General features: G+C 41.2%; 1 long non-coding RNA gene across 1 annotated transcript; it reads left to right on the top strand.

The window, feature by feature from the left end:
• The first annotated feature begins 88 nt into the window (after positions 1–88).
• Positions 89–20,148, top strand: LOC110439261 (uncharacterized). Its single transcript, XR_011010789.2, has 3 exons — positions 89–407; positions 1,761–1,830; positions 19,688–20,148. It is a non-coding gene; the product is annotated as an uncharacterized lncRNA (long non-coding RNA).
• Positions 20,149–21,032: the final 884 nt, after the last annotated feature.

Here is a 21,032-nt window from a genome sequence, read left to right as displayed (position 1 = left end):
ATGGAATTGCACTATATGCACCGGGAGCAGCTCCACCCCTCGATCCGCCCTGCTGGCCGCATAACCGTCTGCCTTCTACGGCACCGTCGCTTCTGGGACACGAACAGCTATCACGAGCAGTCTGCAGACGGTAGCCGATGCGCAAATGACGCACAGAGAGCCTCTCACACGCGCTCTGTATTTTGATTGTGGAAGGGGTAAATGGTAATTGCAGGGAAAGTTTTGAAACGGTCCTAAACAATTTAAGCTGTTTTGAGAAGATTGCAGATGAGTATCTACAGATCTGTATTTAGATTGCAGTTAACAAGAACAGGAACCAAAACCAGATCGTGGTGGAGAGTTTTGCCTGGGAGATAGAAGCCAGCAGAATTATGACCTCAATCAACTCCACAGTATGCACCTGCAGGGTAAGGAGAGGTCAAGGGTCAATTGCAGATCCTGCAAAGCTGAAACACACACAGACACACACATTGTTTTTGATAATTGTATTTATATTTTCTATCTGCTACACAGCCTGTTTTACATTTATTTATTTTACTGATTATACCTGCAATTCATTTAAAGTATATCCAATTTCTGTTTAGTGGCAATGCAAGGTGCTACTGTTGAAGATAAATTTTTTCCTGTCATGCGGTGTGTAATGCTGTTGTCTGTCAATTTGAAAACACAGATCAATAACACATTTACAAAACGCCAGATTTTCACTGGCATCTTCATTATGAATTACTTTCCCTCAATTACTTTTATTGGTTAACATTTTCAGCATGTCAAGAGGAAGCATTTATTGTCAAGACAATGTATTCTAGTGCAGTACTACTGTATGTACTGATTTATTTTTCACTTTCATGGCATTTTTACCACAAGATTATTTCTTAACTTGTTAATGTTGATGTAGTGGAATTACAGCTATAGTGTAGTGCCTAATTATAAATCCTAAACACACACACACACACACACACACACACACACACACACACACACACACACACACACACACACACACATATATATATATATATATATATATATATATATATATATATATATATATATATATATATATATATATATATATTTTTTTTTTATTATTATTATTTTTTTTTTATATGACTCTAAACAAAAACACAATATATTCTTATTAATATCTTGTCAAGCACAGTCAGGTTTATGCAATCATTAGTTCTGAGTGTTTTTATTCATGCAACACTGGGACTTATTTTGTTTCAGACAGACTGTCTGTAGTGTTTTCAGCAACTGTGACATGATTTTTAGTGTTGATACTGTAGGTAACAAGTGACTATATGAGTCATTTTGAATAAACCACTGGATTTCTTAATTACTTTAAATTCATTAATAAAGTGGAACCAAAACTTTGTGAGTTTCTTTTCTGTTCAACACAAAAAAATATTTTCAATTTCAATTTGTTTATTGTCATGTGCACAGTAAGGAGACAAGTTACCCTGTACAATGAAATTCTTACTTTGCTGTCCACACTTTGCCGACCTTTTTTAAAGAAAGCTGAAAACTTGTAATTGTTTACTTCCATATTACAAAAAACAAATATTATGAAAGTCGTTGTTTAAGTTTTTTTTGTTACGACAACTTGACAAAAACATATACATCTCAACTTGTTCTTTGTTATGACAATTTAACATTACCAAGAAAAGATAACTTCAAAGAATTGTGTCATGAATATTTTTCACATCACTTTTTTTTTAGTGGAAATGACGGAATATTTCATTACAATTTCTCACTAACAGCATTACAGTGGCGCAGTGGATAGTACAATCGCCTCGCAGCAAGAAGTTCTCTGGTTCGAGCCTCGGCTGGGTAAGTTGGCATTTCTGTGTGGAGTTTGCATGTTCTCTCCGTGTTGGGCACCCTCCGGGTGCTCTGGTTTCCCCCACAAGTTCAAAGCCATGTGGTATAGGTGAATTGGGTTAGCTAAATTGTCCGCAAAGTATGTGTATGAATGAGTGTGTATGGATGTTTCCCAATGAAGGGTTGCAGCTGGAAGGGCATCCACTGCGTAAAACATGTGCTGTATAAGTGGGCGGTTCATTCTACTGTGGTGACCCCAGATTAAGGGCCTACTCACACTATGCTATTCGAACCGTGCACTTTTCTACTGAACAGCGCATCATCGATGACGAAACCATGCCCAGGCCCAGGCCCAAATCTAATGTGATGAGTGTGGGCCGTTGGGGGGGGCGGGAGGGGGGACAAGCGTGCTTTGGCCCGGTTCAAGGCAACTGTTCATAGTGTGAGTACGTCCAAATAAAGGGACTAAGCCAAAAAGAAAATGAAATTAAAATTTAATGACATTTTATGGATTTTTAATCCCAAATTCAATTTGTATCACTAGCTAAGGTTAAGAAAAATTCTTTACACAGTTCTAATAACCACATGACAATAGTTATAATAGTTAGGTTAAGATTTCTGCATATAATTGATGACTCAAATTATATTAATAACTTTATTTTGTAACTAAATTAAAAAAATTCTTCTTTGTAAAATAATAGTCCTATTTTTATTTTTACAATTTGGGTTAAGGGATCTGAAAATGTTATAACATTAATCTATAAAATTGTAATGTCTATAAAACGCATTCATACAAGTATTTTAAATATGTAAATATGTAATAATGTTATTTTTAAACAATGCAGTACAGACAAGCTCTGCATAAAGTAATGTTTTGTAGCTCTATTGATACATAATAATACCAGTATAAAACCAATTAGACTAAGCTGGAATGAAATTGACTGCACAAATTAGTTAAGTCAACTTTAGCAACACTCACAGTTGTACAAAACAATCTGACTAAAACAGGTTATCCAAGGAGAACAGAGTTGTCTGTGTTTCAACAACAGCCAAAGTTATGTTCCCCTTCGGTTGGGGAACTTCAGTGCTATACAGTGGATTTGATCTTTGGGAAAATCCACGTATGGGAGGATTCGGTTCAGAAGCCGCTTGTCTGAAAGAGTATTGAACGGGCCAATGAATGCAATGAATTGGCAGTGTAAGCTTGCACAGGTGTGCTTCATTGCCAATTGTCCCAGCATATAAGCACGCCTGGAGCGAGCAAGCGCCATCCTTTTCGCTTCAGAAACTTTCTGATCGAGTCGATGAGGGTTCCTCCTGCTGTGATCCAGCGATTCCGAGCGAACGAGAGCATTCTCCCGGTCCGAAGTGTGTACACGCAGCGGCAGACGGTCGAGCTGGGTTTCTCCCTTGCCTGGCGTTCTTTGGGTACGGTCCTCCAGAGCGGCGCGTATAAATTTGCAACTTCACAGAAAGAGCAACACAGTCGTGTAGCACGTCCTTTTCAGGACGGCGCTCCGACTGTGCGTTTCTGGATGTGGTGGTTTCCTGTTCTCGGATGATGGGCACGGGCACGGGCACTGCGTTGCATGCCTGGGGGGTCCAGCATGTTAATGCGCTGCTCGCGGGCAGTTCATGTCATCATTGCGATGCCATACTGTTGCGCAGTAAAGACCGCAGCTACCCTTTGCAAAAGGGCGAACCACCCCAGTTGTCCCCTGCTCTGCAGCGGGCACTCGGGCTGATCTGAAGGTTTCAGCGAGAGATAATCCGTCGCCCACGGGCCCGCGGACTTCCCGCTCCTCCAAGCGCTCCATCCAAGCTTCGGGCGGGGGAAGCGATCCGTCTAACAGATGGTAGCCCTTACGCTCGATGACACTGGAGACCAGACGTCCACCGCGGCATCGGAGGGTGGGCTTTCATTGACCGATGATGATCCAGACCCGCTCGCCCCCTCCGGGCAGGTGAGCGCTGTCAAAACGGATCCTGAAACGGACATGTTAGCCATGCTTTCCCGGGCTGCTTCGGCCGTGGGTTGGAGATGGTTTATCCCCCAGCTCCGCGGCCGGACCGACTAGAGGGGCGTTCCCTTCTTTCCGGAGGTGCACAGTAGGCTCACGCGGTCTTGAAGGGCACTTTTTTTCTGCTCGTGCTGCGTGTCCCTCCACCCTCACCACTCTTGACGGTGGAACAGCCAGGGGGTATGTGGCGATTCCTCAGGTTTCTTGACTTCCCCATATCCCAAGCTGGCATGTTCGGCGACACCGTCTGTGAATTCACCCAGGAATTCGAGGCGGTGAGAGAGCAGTCTGATGGGTGATGTCTTATCGGCGGGTCCGTAAGCCTGCTCCGCCCGCCGTGCCATCCATACCTGCTCCTCGCCGAAGGCACCCGCCTACGAGGGCTGCACCGCCCCCGCACACGCCTCTGGCGAAGCGAGCACGCCGAGCACCTCGGAAGCAGGCAGCCCCCCTGCCCAGAACGGCAACGGACCGCGAAGCATCCCTGGGACAGGCCATCTGGAGAAGAGGGAACTTGCTCTTTCCCCGCAGGAGGGCGGGGCCCCATTTCTAACAGCACTTTTTACTGCCATGAAAACATCATGAAAGAGCACTTTTCCACTTCCCCGGATGTGACAGCCAGAAATCTGCCAGTCTGGGACGCTATGCTTTCTAGCTTGCAGATTCAGTGCGTTTTGCCAATGGCTCACGAGCGCTGGGAGGACGGTCTCCTTTCTCCCACCCCTCGAGCCTCCCCTCTGGATCTCGGGTGCGGAGTGAGAGCAAATCTCTCACCTCCAGCTCTTCCGTGGGACCCGCGCGCTTCCCGGATCAGCACACCCACTCCGCGCTGCCCCACTGCTGGTACGTCAGCGATTGTAGCGATGAGTCCATTAGCGAGAGCTCTGCCTGCCTGGTTAGCGCGGGCCAGCTCTTCGCGGTGGCTCATACGCACAATCAGACTCGGCTATGCGATCCAGTTCGCGAAACGGCCCCCCAAGTCACGGGTGTGTATTCACCAGGGTCAGCCCCCTGTCCACCCCTGTCTTGCGAGAAGAGATTGCTGTCCTCCTGGCGAAGGATGCAATCGAGCCGCTCCCTCCACTCGAGATGGAGAGCAGGTTTTACAGCCCACACTTCATCGTGCCCAAAAAGAGCGGTGGGTCAAGGCCAATCCTAGATCTGCGCGCTTTGAACCGCTGTCTGCTCAAGCTGCCGTTCAGAATGCTCACGCAGAAGCGCATCCTCCGGTGCGTTCGTCCTCTGGGTTGGTCTGCAGCATTAGACCTGATGGACGTGTATTACCATGTCTCCACTCTTCCTCGCCACCGTCAGTTTCTGCGGTTTGCGTTTGAAGGTCGAGCTTGGAAATACAAAGCCCTCCCCTTCGGGCTCTCTCTGTCTCCGCGGGTCCTCACCAAGCCCGCGGAGGGTGCCTTAGCGCCCTTTCGGCTCGCGGGCATCCGCATACTCAATTTTCTTGACGACTGGCTTATTTTTGCCCACTCTCGGAGCAATTGATTATGCACAGAGACAAAGTGCTCCGGCACTTCCACCTGTTGGGGTTTCAGGTCAACCGAGAAAAGAGCAAACTCGCCCCCGTGCAGAGGATCTCTTCTCTCGGGCTGGAGCTGGACTCGGTCACCATGGCAGCGCGCCTCTCAGGAGAGCGCGCTCAGCTGATGCTCTACTGTCTGAGAGAGCTCGACAGTAAAATAGTGGTCTCACTGAAACTATTTCAGAGGGGCATATGGCATCCGCAGCCACTTCATGCCGCTCGGATTACTCTATATGAGACCACTTCAGCACTGGCTTCACGATTGAGTCCCCAGATGCACATGGCATGCGCGCACACCGAGTCTCTGTTACTGTGCTGTGTCGCCGCGCCCTCAGTCCTTGGAGCAACCCCTCGTTCCTACAGGCCTGAGTGCCTCTAGGACAGGCGTCCAGTCTTGTTGTCGTTTCAACAGACGCTTCCAACACGGGCTGGGGGGCTGTGAGTTGCGGGCATGCGGCTGCGGACCTGTGGAAAGGTACCCAGTTGCATTGACATATCGCCTGGAGCTGTTGACAGTGTTCCTCGCTCTCCACCGTTTTTTTCCGGTGCTGGAGCGGCAACACATGCTGGTCAGGACGGACATTACAGCGGCGGCGGCGTATATCAACCATATGGGGGGTATGCGCTCTTGCTGCATGTCTCAGCTCGCCCGCCGTCTGCTCCTCTGGAGTCATCCGCGGCTGAAATTGCTGCACGCCATTCATATTCAGGCAAGCTCAACCGTGCAGCCGATGCGCTCTCACGGCAGCCTTACGTGCTGGAGAATGGAGACTCTACCCTGAGTCTGTTCAGCTGATATGGACGCAATTCGGGGAAGCCCAGATCAATCTGTTGCTTCCCCCGAGTTCGCTCATTGCCAGTTGTTCTTTCCCTGACCGAGTGCTCTCGGCACGGATGCACTGGCTTACAGCTGGCCTCAGGGCATGCGCAAATACACGTTTCCCCCAGTGAGCCTGCTTGCGCAGTTACTGTGCAAGGTCAGGGAGGACGAGGAACAGGTTACTGGTTGCGCCCCTCTGGCTCTACCGGACCTGGATGTTAGAGCTCTCCCTCCTCGCGATGGCCCTCCCCTGGCAGTTCCCTTCGAGAGAAGCGCTCATGACGCGGTGGTTGGCAGCACCGTGGGAACGCATAACCTCATTATCCGGTTCTTCAGGGGCGCTAGGTGAATTAATCCACCCCGCCCCCTCTCATGCCCTCTTAGGATCTCGCCCTCGTTACACGAGCCGCGTCACATCCCTTCGATCCTCGACTCAGTTTCTTTCTGTCCCTGAAGACAGCTCTGCTGGTCGCGTTGATATCGATTAGAGGGTCGGGGACCCGAAGGCATTTTTTTGGTCAATGACTCGTGCCTGCAATTGGGCTGGCTTTCTCTCATGTCCTGAGACCCCGCCCGCGATATGTGCCCAGGGTTCCTACCACTCCATTTTAATACCAGGTAGTGAGCCTGCAAGCGCTGCCCTTGGAGGAGGCAGACCCAGTCCTTTCTTTATTGTTCAGTTCGCGTCTTGCGTATTATCCGGACCGCACTCAGACTTAGATCATCTGAGCAGCTCTTCGTCTGTTCTGGCGGTCGGCAGTAGGGAAGTGCCGTACCGAAATTAACTTTTCCCACTGGATTGTGGATGCCATTCTCTCGCTTATCAGAACCGAGGTGAGCCGCGTCCCCCGAGAGTGCGTGCGCACTCCACTCGGAGCTTCGCATCCTCTCGGGCGCGCGCACACGGCGCCTCTGTAACAGACATCTGTAGAGCTGCGGGCTGGGCGACACCCAACACATTTGCAAGGTTTTACAATCTGCGAGTGGAGCCGGTTTCCTCAAGGTTATTAGGTAACCCTTTGGTGATTGAGAAAACAACTCGGTAGGGTGTTGAAACATGCTTGCTGCGCCATTCTCCCTTACACGGAGGTACGTGTGCCTTTTTATCTTTCAGTAAAGTTCCCCGTCAGGTGAGCCCTGCAGATTCCTCCGTGGCCCCCAGCACTGACTCAGCGGAGGAGTCACCTGCTGGCCCACTACATTGTAGTTCTGCCCACTGGTCAGCCCGCGTTTTGGGTATAGGTGCCTGCTATGCGTGATCCCCACTAGGCGATCCCATATGCTTATTCCGCCACGGTTAAGTCCCCCCGTAAATCCGTAAGACTTCTGTTGAAGTAGGATAAATAAGGGCCAGGGACACGTTGGAGGACCGCGCCTCCCTTGATGTGGGTGCGTCACGCTTGCTTGACTATCCCCTCATCGGGGGCGTTGGTAGGGTGCAGTCATTTTGGCACTTTCCATTGTTCTCCCATACGTTGATTCTCTCAAAGATCAAATCCACTGTATAGCACTGAAGTTCCCCAACCGAAGGGGAACGTTCGAGGTTACAGAAGTAACCCTTCGTTCCCCGAGGAGGGGAACGGAAGTGCTATACTCCGTCGCCATAATGACTGTCCCTTAGCTGTTTGGAAGTCTCTTCAGCTTAAAAGGATGGCGTTTGCTTGCTCCAGGTGTGCTTATATGCTGGGATAATTGGCAATGAAGCACACCTGTGCAAGCTTACTCTGCCAATTCATTGCATTCATTGGCCCGTTCAATACTCTTTCAGACAAGCGGCTTCTGAACCGAATCCTCCCATACGTGGATTTTCCCAAAGATCAAATCCACTGTATAGCACTTCCGTTCCCCTCCTCGGGGAACGAAGGGTTACTTCTGTAACCACGAATGTTCTGCAGGCCAGATGATGCGTAAAAAGCAGAGCGAGATTCTGTTTGCTTAATTATATTTAGTAAAATTGGAGAATTGGTTCTGTTAATTACTGTGACAGGCGACCACTGATCATATTCTAGAGAAATAATAAAGGAAGTGTCAGTAACTAAGAAACTGAGTGTTGGTTTACAACCTGTGTTTGTTGTAATTTCCAATTGTTTAGACTGCAGTAAACACATTTCCAGATGGGCGTTTATCTGCACACTGTCCTTCTTCGTGAGTGTGTGAGTCTATAAACTAGACCGTGTGGTTCCTGTAGTATATGACAAGTCTAAAAATGAGTTTATCTTAAATAAAACTTGTCATGGATTATGAATGCAAGAGTGTATGAGTGTTTCTCAGTGTTGGTTGTAGCTGGAAAGGTATCTGCTATGCTGTAAAAGTTGGCAGTTCATTCCACTGTGGCGACTCCTGATTAATAAAGGAACCAAGCCGAAAAGAAAATGAATGACTGAATAAATGATAAAGAGTCAATTGTTGTTATATTGCTAATAAACAAGTTTTGCATATTGGATCCCCTTCCTGAAGTAAATGTAAAGTCTTACATGACTGTATAAGTTATTATTTGAGTGCGATATTGCTTTATATACAACAGTTCGATGGCATAAGTGTGTAAATAAAAAAAAAAATAAAAACCATGGAAACCATGCAAACCCTTTTGTTTGAGAAATTTAAGCCACAAATTCATATCTAAAGTTGACTGCCTTTATTGCTCGCAAAAAGCCATTGCTAATTTTTAAAATGTCGCTTAAAGACTAATATTTAAATATATTATTTGCGGCATGTACATTATTGCCATGCCCAAGTGACAAACAAACAGAAGATCTAGCTCACAGATGAAGATTTTAAGTCTGAATGGCATAAAACAACATCAATATACAGAGTTTTGCCTGTATTTCTTGGCCACATCCTGGCATTCTCCAGCATTGTCCCCATAAAACCAAAGCAACGCAAACTCTAGATTACTATATAACTACTTAAAATGACACAAAAGAGAGCGATTGACTTAGAGAGACTGATTTAACTTGATTTCTCTAGGATTTACAATGTCCTATGAGAAAAGTGTCTCCTTTGGACTGATTATTGTAGTGTAAATTCATAAATATTTAGTATAAAAGTGTCTCTGTTGCCATCTGATAGCAGAACAATGTGTCAATTGCCAATCACTAAAAACCTGCAGCACTTTGCAATACATAGTTTTATTAAATGCTACTACAATTTAAATTAAATTCATGTACTGAATAATAACACTCAACATACAACAATATAAAGATGGTAAGTAAATATACAAATAAAACAAAAAACAGATTTCATATAATATAATGCTATTATATAAAGCTGTAAAACATAACAATACCGTAGTCAAATCTATTTGCTCAGAAACAGATGATTGTAACCAAAACAGTGTCTTCATATAAGATATATATATATATATATATATATATATATATATATATATATATATATATATATATATATATATATATATATATATATATATATACTGTATATATAAACAGTGTCTTTATATACAGTATATACACACACACACCCACAAATCTAATTAGATTTCACATTTAACTTCTTTACGGACATCCATCAGACACCAGGATAAGGATCTCAGAGGGGTGGGATTTGTGTTTGTAATTGTATTTATTTGTTTTAGTCTTTGTCATGTCTTTATGGGACCCTCTTGAAAATAAGATGTTTCATCTTAAGGCACAATCCTTTAAACAAATTAAAATTAGTCTGGGCAGGCAGTGAGACTCAAGGGCTGCCAGTGGGGTGAAAGCCCCTTCTCTGAACCCATCAAAACACTTTTTTAAAACAGGTGCTATTTTTATGAGTAAACCACATATTAGATATCTAAAAAACTATCTAAAAAACTTTCAACAATGTATTATGTGGTCTAATAGGTGAAGGATTTGTAAAACTGCACTTTTAGATTTTTGCTTGGCACTTGCTTTGCGTGGAAGGATAGACATAGATGAAGAAACTGGATTAGTGAAAATACTAACAGAATATTACATAGCTTTCAGGGCAATCAGATTCAAGAATCAGAAAACTGCCAACCATTTGGCAGCATCTTGTGGCTGAATAAAAATAGGAACAATGCACTTGTTTACAACCACTTTCCCATAGGACCACCATGGCATGTTTGGGATTTACATTTACATTTACATTTAGTCATTTAGCAGACGCTTTTATCCAAAGCGACTTACAAATGAGGACAAGGAAGCAATTTACACAACTAAGAGCAACAATAAATAAGTGCTATAGGCAAGTTTCAGGTCTGTAAAGTCTAAGAAGGGGAAGTATTAGTAGTATTAGTTTTTTTTTTTTTTTTTTGTACAGTGTGATATTCAAAGAGGCAATTGCAGATTAGGAAGTGAAGTGGAGACTAAATAGTTGAGTTTTTAGTCGTTTCTTGAAAGTAGCGAGTGACTCTGCTGTTCTGATGCAGTTAGGGAGTTCATTCCACCAACTGGGCAGATTGAGCGTGAGCGTTCGCGAAAGTGATTTCTTCCCTCTTTGGGATGGAACCACGAGGCGACGTTCATTCACAGAACGCAAGTTTCTGGAGGGCACATAGATCTGCAGAAGTGAGAGCAGATAAGAAGGAGCAAGGCCAGAGGTCACTTTGTAGGCAAACATCAGAGCTTTGAATTTGATGCGAGCAGCAACTGGCAGCCAGTGCAAACGGACTAGCAGCGGAGTGACATGTGCTCGTTTAGGTTCATTGAAGACAACTCGTGCTGCTGCATTCTGGAGCAGTTGAAGAGGCTTGATAGAGTTAGCTGGAAGCCCAGCTAGTAGAGAGTTGCAGTAATCCAGTTTGGAGAGAACAAGAGCTTGAACAAGGAGTTGAGCTGCATGTTCAGATAAGAAGGGTCGGATCTATATGTTCATACTAAGACATAAAGGGATCCCTTTATGTCTGCCACACCCATTTGAGGTCATAGAGTTTCTGCTAATGAGCTAATGATCTGAATCAGGTGTGTTTGGTGGCTGGTTTGGTTAAAAATATTTCAGTTAAGTGATGGTGTTGCTGCAGGAATTTAGTTGAGAACTACGGTGGTAGGCTGTTTTGGTCAACATAAACTATAATTTTATCTCTAGCACGCTTTTATTAAGCAGTTTTTTTTTTTTTTTTTTGCAGACCAGTAATGAATGTAGATTTTTTTTGCTACCCTGCAAAGAAATAAAAAAATAATAATAATTAAACCAGCACGAAGAAGAGCCAAATCACCTAAATTGTTGAGACTACTGTAATATTATTCTAAATGTAATTGTTACAGGTAAGAGTACTTTTATTTCTGTTAAATTTAAAATATATTTATTCCAGTAGGTTGAAATTTTGTTAAATGCATTTGTTTTTATTTTTCCTCCTTTTATGAAATCTGTAAACACTAAACAAGTTAGAACGTTTTCTTACGTGATCATACACAATCGATCCAGGGTGGTCTTGTGCAACACTCACATGTAAAACAAAGACACTCCTCCATATTAAACATGGGAATATTAATTCCATTCAAATCAATAAATGAAATGACTGATGTCAGTTGGCTAAAAAGAATTGTAACTCAAATGTTTTTAGAATACCAGTCCCGTCCAGTTGCTGTTGAGCAAGCACATGACTTGTGAGCTTTGGCTTTACATTACACACAATTTTCCTATATAGTGCGAGTTGGTACCTTGCTGAAATTGCATGGAAATGTCACAATGTATGCTGCAAGCTTTAGATTTAATTAAAGAGTTAGTAAATTATTAAAGCCCAGGGCCTTTATTTATCAAGCTTCTCAGAGTTGAATTTTATTCCACAGTTATCTGCTTATTGTGGGGCTGAGGTTTAATAAAGGATTTGAGCAGTCAACTCTCCCATATATGACAAAATGCATATTAACACAATTTTGATGGTATATGTTCATACTAAGACACTTCTGTGGCATTTGCGAAGATTCACTTCACCTTGACTTCAGCACCAACAGCCCATCATGCCTGCCCCCAACCCCCTCCCCAAATCACTGTTACTTTTGTTCATTTATTATAATAATTATTTATTTACTTTCATTTTATTTTTAACTTTCTAATTATTTCTCCTGTCCCATTCTTCTCTGTAATTTTCTTTCCTTTTTATTTAGAGTGGTGAGTCAATGCTGTTAGCTATCTCCTTTAACAGCTTGTAATGTAAACATCTGATATTAGTGATCTCACACACAGACACACAGAAAGTGAGTATACAGACACGCAGTTCATCAGATAAATGGCAGATCTAGTAAACACCAAATGAGAGAAATCAGTTCCCTTGATCAGTAGGTTAAGAATCTGAAGGCACAAAAGGAACCTCCATGGAATAAGAGTAGAAGACGAAGGAGCGAAGCTAAGGACAGCCACCCGACTTTAATACCGGCCCATGAGTGGAAGATAGAGGTGGGTTTATATAATGTCGTTGATGATGGGAAACAGGTCCAGGGCCCAGTTTTTCAAAAGGTTTAATCCGGATAAAATTGATCCAGATTTAGTAATCCTGTTTTTGCGATCCGTGATCACGTAAGCTTACTTTTTGAGCCAGTTTTTCAAAGCAACATTGGATTGGATCAGTCTGATCCAGATAGGAACTTTTCAGGATCACTAAATCTGGATAACCAGTGCTCAACCAGGATAGGACATCACAATGTACAACTATAGATATGCAAAGAGCGACAAGTAGAATAGCCAGCGTGGGGTCAATATAGCTTTATTTTTATTTGAAATGAAAACTAAGAAAATTTAATAATTATTAAAATAATATTAAATAATAAAAACAATAAAAACCCCACCCCATCCTCTTTCAGCAGTCCACTCATCTGAGACCTACAACACTGTACATTGAGGATATTTATAATACGTTTCAGATAAAGATGTAAATAAAAAAAAGACTTAATGTCAAAAACTCCACAATAATTTCAGACTTCCTCATCTGATGTGGAGAGAGCAGCTTGTCTGAGCGTAGCCTTTAGGAGGCGGATCTCAAGTCATTGGCCTTTTTTTGCTGCAGCTTGGTCAGAGTCAGTTGTTCCTCTGCCAGATGAAGCTGTGCTTCTGCCCTTTCAGTCTCTTTTTGCAATTGTTGAAAGAGATTTCTAAAATCAGTCATTGCCATTCTTTGCAATTTTTTTTTGTTATTCTGTAATCATTGCATGCATCACTAATAAATATTCTAAAAAGAAAAATATTTTCCATTGTGATGAATATATATATCAATTAGTGACGGAATAAAATTGATTGTTTTTGGTCAGTTTTGACAGCTGTTTGGGGGATTATTTTATGAGGCCAAGCTATTTCTACTTTGCTGTAGGCCTATACTGAAAGGCTGAGTACGTTAAAGCCTATTCTCACTGTAGCCTGACAGATGAACAAATAAAATTAAAACATATATCTATTGCTTAAAGGGGCTAATAATTTTGTCCTTAAAATGGTGTTTAAAAAATTAAAACTGCTTTTATTCTAGCCAAAATAAAACAAATACGACTTTCTTCAGAAAAAAGAAAAAAAATATATTATCAGACATACTGTGAAAATTTCCTTGTTCTGTTAAACAGCATTTGGGAAATATTTGAAAAAGAACAAAAAACAAATCAAAAGGAGGCTAATAATTCTGACTTCAACTGTATGTGGGCATAAGTTGTGGTAGGCTAATTTAAAGTATTAGACTCAAATCAGAAAAAGTCTATTTACACCCATGGATTTATCAAAAGACTAAACAGGGATTAAAACATAAGCATTAAGGGTATTTGACTGTCAATTAATAGATAGCCAGTCAAATATAAGCAGACCGAGAACAAATGAATAAAAAATGAACCCCATGGCATACTGAAAGCCCATCCCAGAGAATGTCTGTTATTTCAATCTCCTTTAACAAGTTCTGGAAATAATGTCAGCTGTACATGAGAGAGACAGCAAAGAAAATAAAAGGTGGACAGAACAGAATATTCCACATTCCAAATTGAGGTGTTTCCTTGTTAATTGTTTAGCAGGGTATTGTGTCGTAAGAAGGTATGTTTGCTCAGTGGTTTTGCTCAAAGATGTTTTCCACTTTCCTTTAATGGTATGTAGATGTTTTCCACTTAAAACATTTCCATTCTCACAGAGTGTGAACCACGATACAAGAAAGACGCTCAAATCCCTTCTCAAACAAAAAGCTGTTAGCTTTTGTTTAGGCACTGCTAAAGACTACAAGTAAACATCTCAGAAATTTCAGTTGTAAAAACAGGCAATACAAGAATGTTGATACAATCTCTGTTCTCGTGGAACAATAATAACTTCCATCTGATACCAGGCCATGAGTGAGCAGTCAATTCAATAACCAATGCTTTTTTTTTGCTTCTGTGGCTGATCATATTTACCAATGTTTTGTCCAAAGAAAGTTTGAGATAGGGGGTCTTTTTGACTGGAAGCAGAGATGAAGGGATAAAGGCAGAAATAGCAACTGCATGTGTCTTTAATCAGAGAGCGGCAGAGCTCATGGCAGCATGGCAGCATTATAATGATATCATCAACTCCTCTGTAAACATGCAGAATGGAATTATTTGTGAAAACTCACACTGCCTATTTAACACAGTTATGCTTACTACTAAAGTAATCTCTCATCTCTTATTTGTTTTCCTTCTGAATTATGGCATGATTTGCTTCAGATCCTATCAAACAACAAATTTGCGTAAATAAATATAAGTATTTGCGTAAATAAATAATAAATAAACAGTTATTTGATGATAGAATGATAGCGCCAGCTGCTTTTGAATGTTTAACAGAAAGAAACAGATTTAGTTGTAACATTTAAAATTTTGTTTTTATATTTTAGATTTTTGTTACAATAACATTTCAACAACCTTAAAACAACTGCATTGTAACATTAAGGTTTTTCAGCTCAGCTTACATAAATACATTTAAACAAAGAAATTATTAATGCTTGTTTATTTACTTACAAAATGAGGGATGAACTGGGAAAATATTTACAGTTTTTTTCAATTGCTAACACACTAAAATGACACTTTTTAAATGCACTGAAAACAGTCATTCATTTGTTCATTTTCTTTTCGACTTAGTCCCTTTATTAACCTGTGGTCGCCAATTAAAGCAGAATGAACTGCTAACTTATCCAGCATATGTTTTACGCAGCAGATGCATCCAGCTGCAACCCATCACTAAGAAACACCCATACACTCTCATTCACACACATACACTACGGACAAATTTTTTAGCTTACCCAATTTACCAATAGCGCAAGTCTTTGGACTTGTGGGGGAAACCAGAGCACCCTGAGGAAACCCACTCGAATGCGGGAGAACATGCAAACTCCACACAGAAATGCCAACTAACCAGCCGAGGGTCGAACCAGTGACCTTCTTGCTGTGAGGCTGCAGCACTACCTACTGCACCACCGCGTCGACCCGCACTTAAAACAATTCTCTGCATAAAGGCTGATTTATACTTCTGTGTTAAGCGCATGAATATGCTACGGTGCAGCCTATGCATATTTGCGTAGCCCTCGCCATGGCCGTTGATGACGCTGACGCACACCTCTCAAAAAATTTAACTACCTGTCACATTGACCCATAGCGCAAGCTCTGTGTCTGTGCCTGGTCGGCTTGGTAGGGCTGATGAATGTGGGCGGATGTGAGAGCCACATGAGCCCGATGGAGCGAGTGTTTACAAGAGTGGAGTCCCGTGAAGGAGCTCTGGATGGAGACTTTTGTTCTGTGTATGATTAAAGTTGTTGCACGTTCACTGATTTCAGCCTCAAAATGAGCAAGTTTGAGCCACTTGTACATTAAGGTAGCATTCAGAAACAAACAAAACACCAGCGAAGAAACTCGGCACATAAACACCTACTGCCAGCTAGCATTTCGGAAGTGTTATTGCAGAGCAACAGACACATCACGCAGAAGTATAAATGCACGGCTACGCGCAAGGCATGTGCCATGGGTCACGCTGATCACTCGACACAGAAGTATAAACCAGGCTTAAAACACAACAGTCTGACATAAAGTTACATGTTTGCCATTTCAAAACACTGCCATTCAAAATGACACTACATGAGCTAATTCGCAAATTACATGTGCCACCTGGCCAAACACCTCAATGGTTAACCCTCTCAGGCTCGAATTAAGTTTTAGAAACAGGAAAAATCTGATATTTGGGGAAAATTATCATATGGGGTAGTACAATAGAATCCTGACTTTTTTTTTAGAGAGACCTTCACATGCAAGGCGTTCTGGGATGTTGCAGATTTGCAACATTGGCCCAGTGTGGTAATTAGACACTGACGACTGAATATGATATGAACAATAACTTTTTATATACAACTTTTCAAACAATGTAACAAATTGCTTTTCAGTGGCAGAACAACAACAAAAACAATATGGGATCCAAATAAAATATCTTAAATCCTCATTGAGTAGGTCATTTTTCAAGTCACTTTGTCATGTGGTACTTCGAAAAACAGTTTTTGTCTTTTGTGTCATCTGGTGAGCAAGTGGGGAAACTGTTTGTTGCTAATGGACAACCAAGTCCTACAGTGGTACCTCTGAGTAAAAAACTCATAAAATATGTATCTGGAGTAATAAGGTAGTTAATTCTTAACTGTTGCAAATCTGCAATGCCTGCCTTGAGATTAATTGTTAACACTTCAATCAGGATGTAAGCACTATGAAAACAGCACGGGTGAGAATCTTTTTTTTTACAACATCGAAAGACATTGCAGAGAGAAGAAGAGGAAGAGGGAGGTTGAGAATAAGAGGGGAAGAAAGAGTGAGAGGTAGGGGTAGAGCAGGTGGAGGACTTAATTGCCAAAGAAGACAAACACTTTTCAATGAAATCAGAGCAACCTTAGTAGAACATGTCATCAACCATGGGCTGATGATGCGTGAGGCTAGACAGAGAGAGAGTCTCTGTCATCCGGACCTTTAGACTGGAGAACAGGTATGTAACCAAAATTTTACGTAGTACACTTGTAGTATACCCCATGTCATAGTGTATCAGTTGGGTGACACTTGTTAACTTAATGTATGACACCAGCCATTCATGAACTGTACAAGTTTCTTGCACAATGAAGGAAAATATTCATTTTCTTTTCAGCTTCGTCCCTTTAGTAATCCGGGGTCGCCAAAGCCGAATGAACTGGCAACTAATCCAGCACTCATACACTCTCATTCACACACATACTCTATGAACAATTTAGCTTACCCAATTCACCTGTACCGCATGTCTTTGGACTTGTGGGGGAAACCCCAGCACCTGAAGGAAACCCATGTGAAGGCAGGGAGAACATACAAACTCCACACAGAAATGCCAACTGACTCAGCTGAGGCTCGAACCAGCGACCTTCTTGCTTTGAGGCAACAACACTACCTACTGCGCCACCATGTCGGCCCCTTATATCTATCTATCTATCTATCTATCTATCTATCTATCTATCTATCTATCTATCTATCTATCTATCTATCTATCTATCTATCTATCTATCTATCTATATACACACATATATATATATATATATATATATATATATATATATATATATATATATATATATATATATATATATATGAGCAATATCAAACTCGTAGCAGTGCGATATGGCTGTGTATTGGCACTAGTGGGAGGCGTGCGCTAGTTCCTCCACCAGTGACGATATACAGCCATATCGCACTGCTACAAGTGTGATATTGCCTTTATACAACAGTTTGATGGCATAATTGTGTAAATAAAAACAAAATCAAACATGGAGAGTCTCAAAAACCCTTTTGTATGAGGAACTAATTTTTTCCGCGTTGGATTCAAATCATAAGCTAACAGTTAAACAGCTGAGCAAGCATCTTTTAAACTTTAGATCTGTAGTGTCTGCTTTTTGCTGGCTGTATGTGAGCGGAGTAATACACAAAGGGTAAAGAGGCTGTACGGGTGCTGATATTACTTAAATATATCACGGCTAGCAGCCAATCAGATTTGAGAACCAGACAGAACTGTTGTGTGTGTGTATATATATATATATATATATATATATATATATATATATAGTTTGTATCTATAGTCTGGTTTTAACAAAATACATAACATAATTCACAAAACCACACACCCAAACTGCAAAATACCTCATATATCCTGCAAAACGAAGCACAACAACCAAAACTACACACAGCATTATCAAAATCAAACTTTTGAATGAAATCGCACACACTTAATTCATCATACCAGAATTTTTGCAATTTTTGCACACTTTTGCATAATGGAAAGCACCCCCAACTTTAGAATGCTTTGCCATAATACTAAAACATGTATCAGAATGTTTACATGCATATATATATATAAATGTTGGTCTTTGGTCGTGAAGTCCTCTACCTGCTCTACCTCTACCTCTCACTCTTCTTATTCTTAACCTCCCTCTTACTCTTTCTCTCTCTGTGATGTCTTCCGTTGTTGTTGTTGTAATAAAATAGGTTCTCACCTGTGGTCTTTTCATAGTGCTTACATCCTGATTAAAGTGTTAACAATTAACTATTGAGGTGTTTGGCCAGGTGGCACATGTAATAAGTGAATTAGCTCATGTAGTGTCATTTTGAATGGCAGTGTTTTGAAATGGCAAACATATGACTTTATGCCAGATTGTTGTGTCTTATGCAGAGAGTTTTCAGTGCATTTAAAAATGTAAAAAAATTTGAAATGCAAAATGTGTGTAAAGCAGGAAATGTAAGAAAAGGTTTTGCTGTTTGTGTGTGTCAGTTTACATTATTGTGCTGTGCATGACATTTTAGCGTGTTAGCATTTGGCAAAAAAATAAAAAAATATATATAAATAAATATAATAAATAAAATAATCAAATAAAAAATGTTGCAACAGAATGTGTGTGTATCTGAAACTAGTTCTGTGCATGTGAACAATCTAATACATATTTTAGTATTATGGCAAAGCATTCTAAAGTTGGGGGTGATCTTCATTATGCACAATTTAGCAGTGTGTAGTTGGTTAGGCAAAAATCTGGTAATATAAATGAAGTGTGTGCCATTTCATGCAAAAGTTTGATTTTCATAATGCTGTGTGTAGTTTGGTTGCAGACAGTGCTTCATGTTGCAAGATATATAAGGTATTTAGCTGTTTTGGTCTGTGGTTTTGTGAATTGTGTTAAGTTCTTTGATAAAACCTGACTAGTTAAATTTTTTTTTTTTTAAATGTGTGTTAGCAATTGGAAAAAAAACTGTAATGTTCAAATATCAAGAATTTTAACCCGGAAAGTTCCTTTAAAACATTGTAATTTCCTTAAAAACTAAAGGCTTGGTTTATCTTCAGGTGCTTTCACTGTTTAAGGTTAAAAAAAGGGGGGAAAGAAGAGGGAAAAAGTTGGTGTATAGTGTAAGTGAAAAAAAAAGAATAGTGGAAAAAACGAAGGAAAAGGAGAAAGAGAAGAGTGTGGGAAAAATCAATAAGACTCCCACTCCAAATCCGTCTGCAAAAGAAGCAATCAACCACCTCTCTTTTTCTTATATTCTCTCTCTCTCTCTCTCTCTCTCTCTCCCTCTGTAGGGCGGATAAACAGAAAGACCTATTGGTACCTCTCTACCATCAGAGCACATCCAGACACACAGACTGTCCCAGACACACACACACAAAGTGCAGAAGTGAAGTGGGCACCCCAGACTGTTATATTCAGCCCATTGAAAGCTGCCTGGAGTATTACACATCCAAAAGCAGGGATCACGGAGAAAGGAAACAAAAAAAAAAAAAGACTGCTAAAGAAAGAAAGAAAAACGAACAAAGAAAGAAAGAAAGAAAGAGGAGTTTTAAGTAAATAATATTAATTGTGCCTTTGCTTCATGTTTTTATGTGCAAAAATGAGTAATTGTGTTTGAGTGTAAGTGTGTGCATACAAATATACATGTGATGAGTCTGATCGGTAAGAATGAATGGTATTGCTGATTGTTTAGGGAGGCCCAGAGCGATAGCCAATAATAATCCTGCATTTGAATAAACAGCTTTTTTCCCTCCCTGGAATTTTTGTGTCTCTTCCGCCCTCCCTATTCACACCCTTTACTGTACATAATAGAAACAACAGAATAACATCGAAAGAAGAAGAAAAGGGAGGAGAAAGGCACTCTGAAGTGGCTTAGGTCTATCTATGCTATTTGTCAATTGAAACTGAGGCAAGCTGAATGCCTTTGTGTGTGTGTGTGTGTGTGTGTGTGTGTGTGTGTGTGTGTGTGTGTGTGTGTGTGTGTGTGTGTGTGTGTGTGTGTGTGTGTGTGTGTGTGCACGCACGCATGCTTGTACAAGACTGCGTGAAGCATTTCTGTGTAGCCACATGGCAGATGGGGGCATGAATGTGAGTGTGTTTGTTTCTCCCTGCGTGTGTTTTTCTGCATGTGTAACAGATGGTTAGTTGTGGTATGCGTGTTGCACTTGATGTACTCAATAGCAAGCTGGACAGTGTCCAGTGGATTTTGAATACAGTACACAATACTGTCTGACTGATGAAAGACACACCTGCTTCACCGCATATACTGAACATTAAAATACTGGAAGTGTTTTGAAAATGAGTCTGAATGTACTGTGCACAACTCAATACATTTGTTTTTATTAGCAGTGGTGTAAAGACTACATATAATTATCGTTTGCCAACTGGTCAATGAAATCATATTTAGTGAGAAAAACAGCTGGTAAAACACAAGCACCGTTTCCTTGTTTTTGTCTTTTCGTGTTTTTATGTGTGCACTTATTTCCTGTACTTTCTCTTAATGAAGAGACCAAAACTTTCAATTTAAAACTCATTAAAACTTTGCAAAAAAATCCCTAGAAAATCAGGTGCCCTATGACTTTTGCAAAGTACATTATCTAAACTGTATCAGACTGAATATGCTACAGTATATACCTC

This window comes from Danio rerio, chromosome 1 (genome assembly GCF_049306965.1).
Source record: "Danio rerio strain Tuebingen ecotype United States chromosome 1, GRCz12tu, whole genome shotgun sequence".
Taxonomy (NCBI): Eukaryota; Metazoa; Chordata; class Actinopteri; order Cypriniformes; family Danionidae; genus Danio; species Danio rerio.
This window is presented reverse-complemented; position numbering and strand designations above follow the sequence as displayed.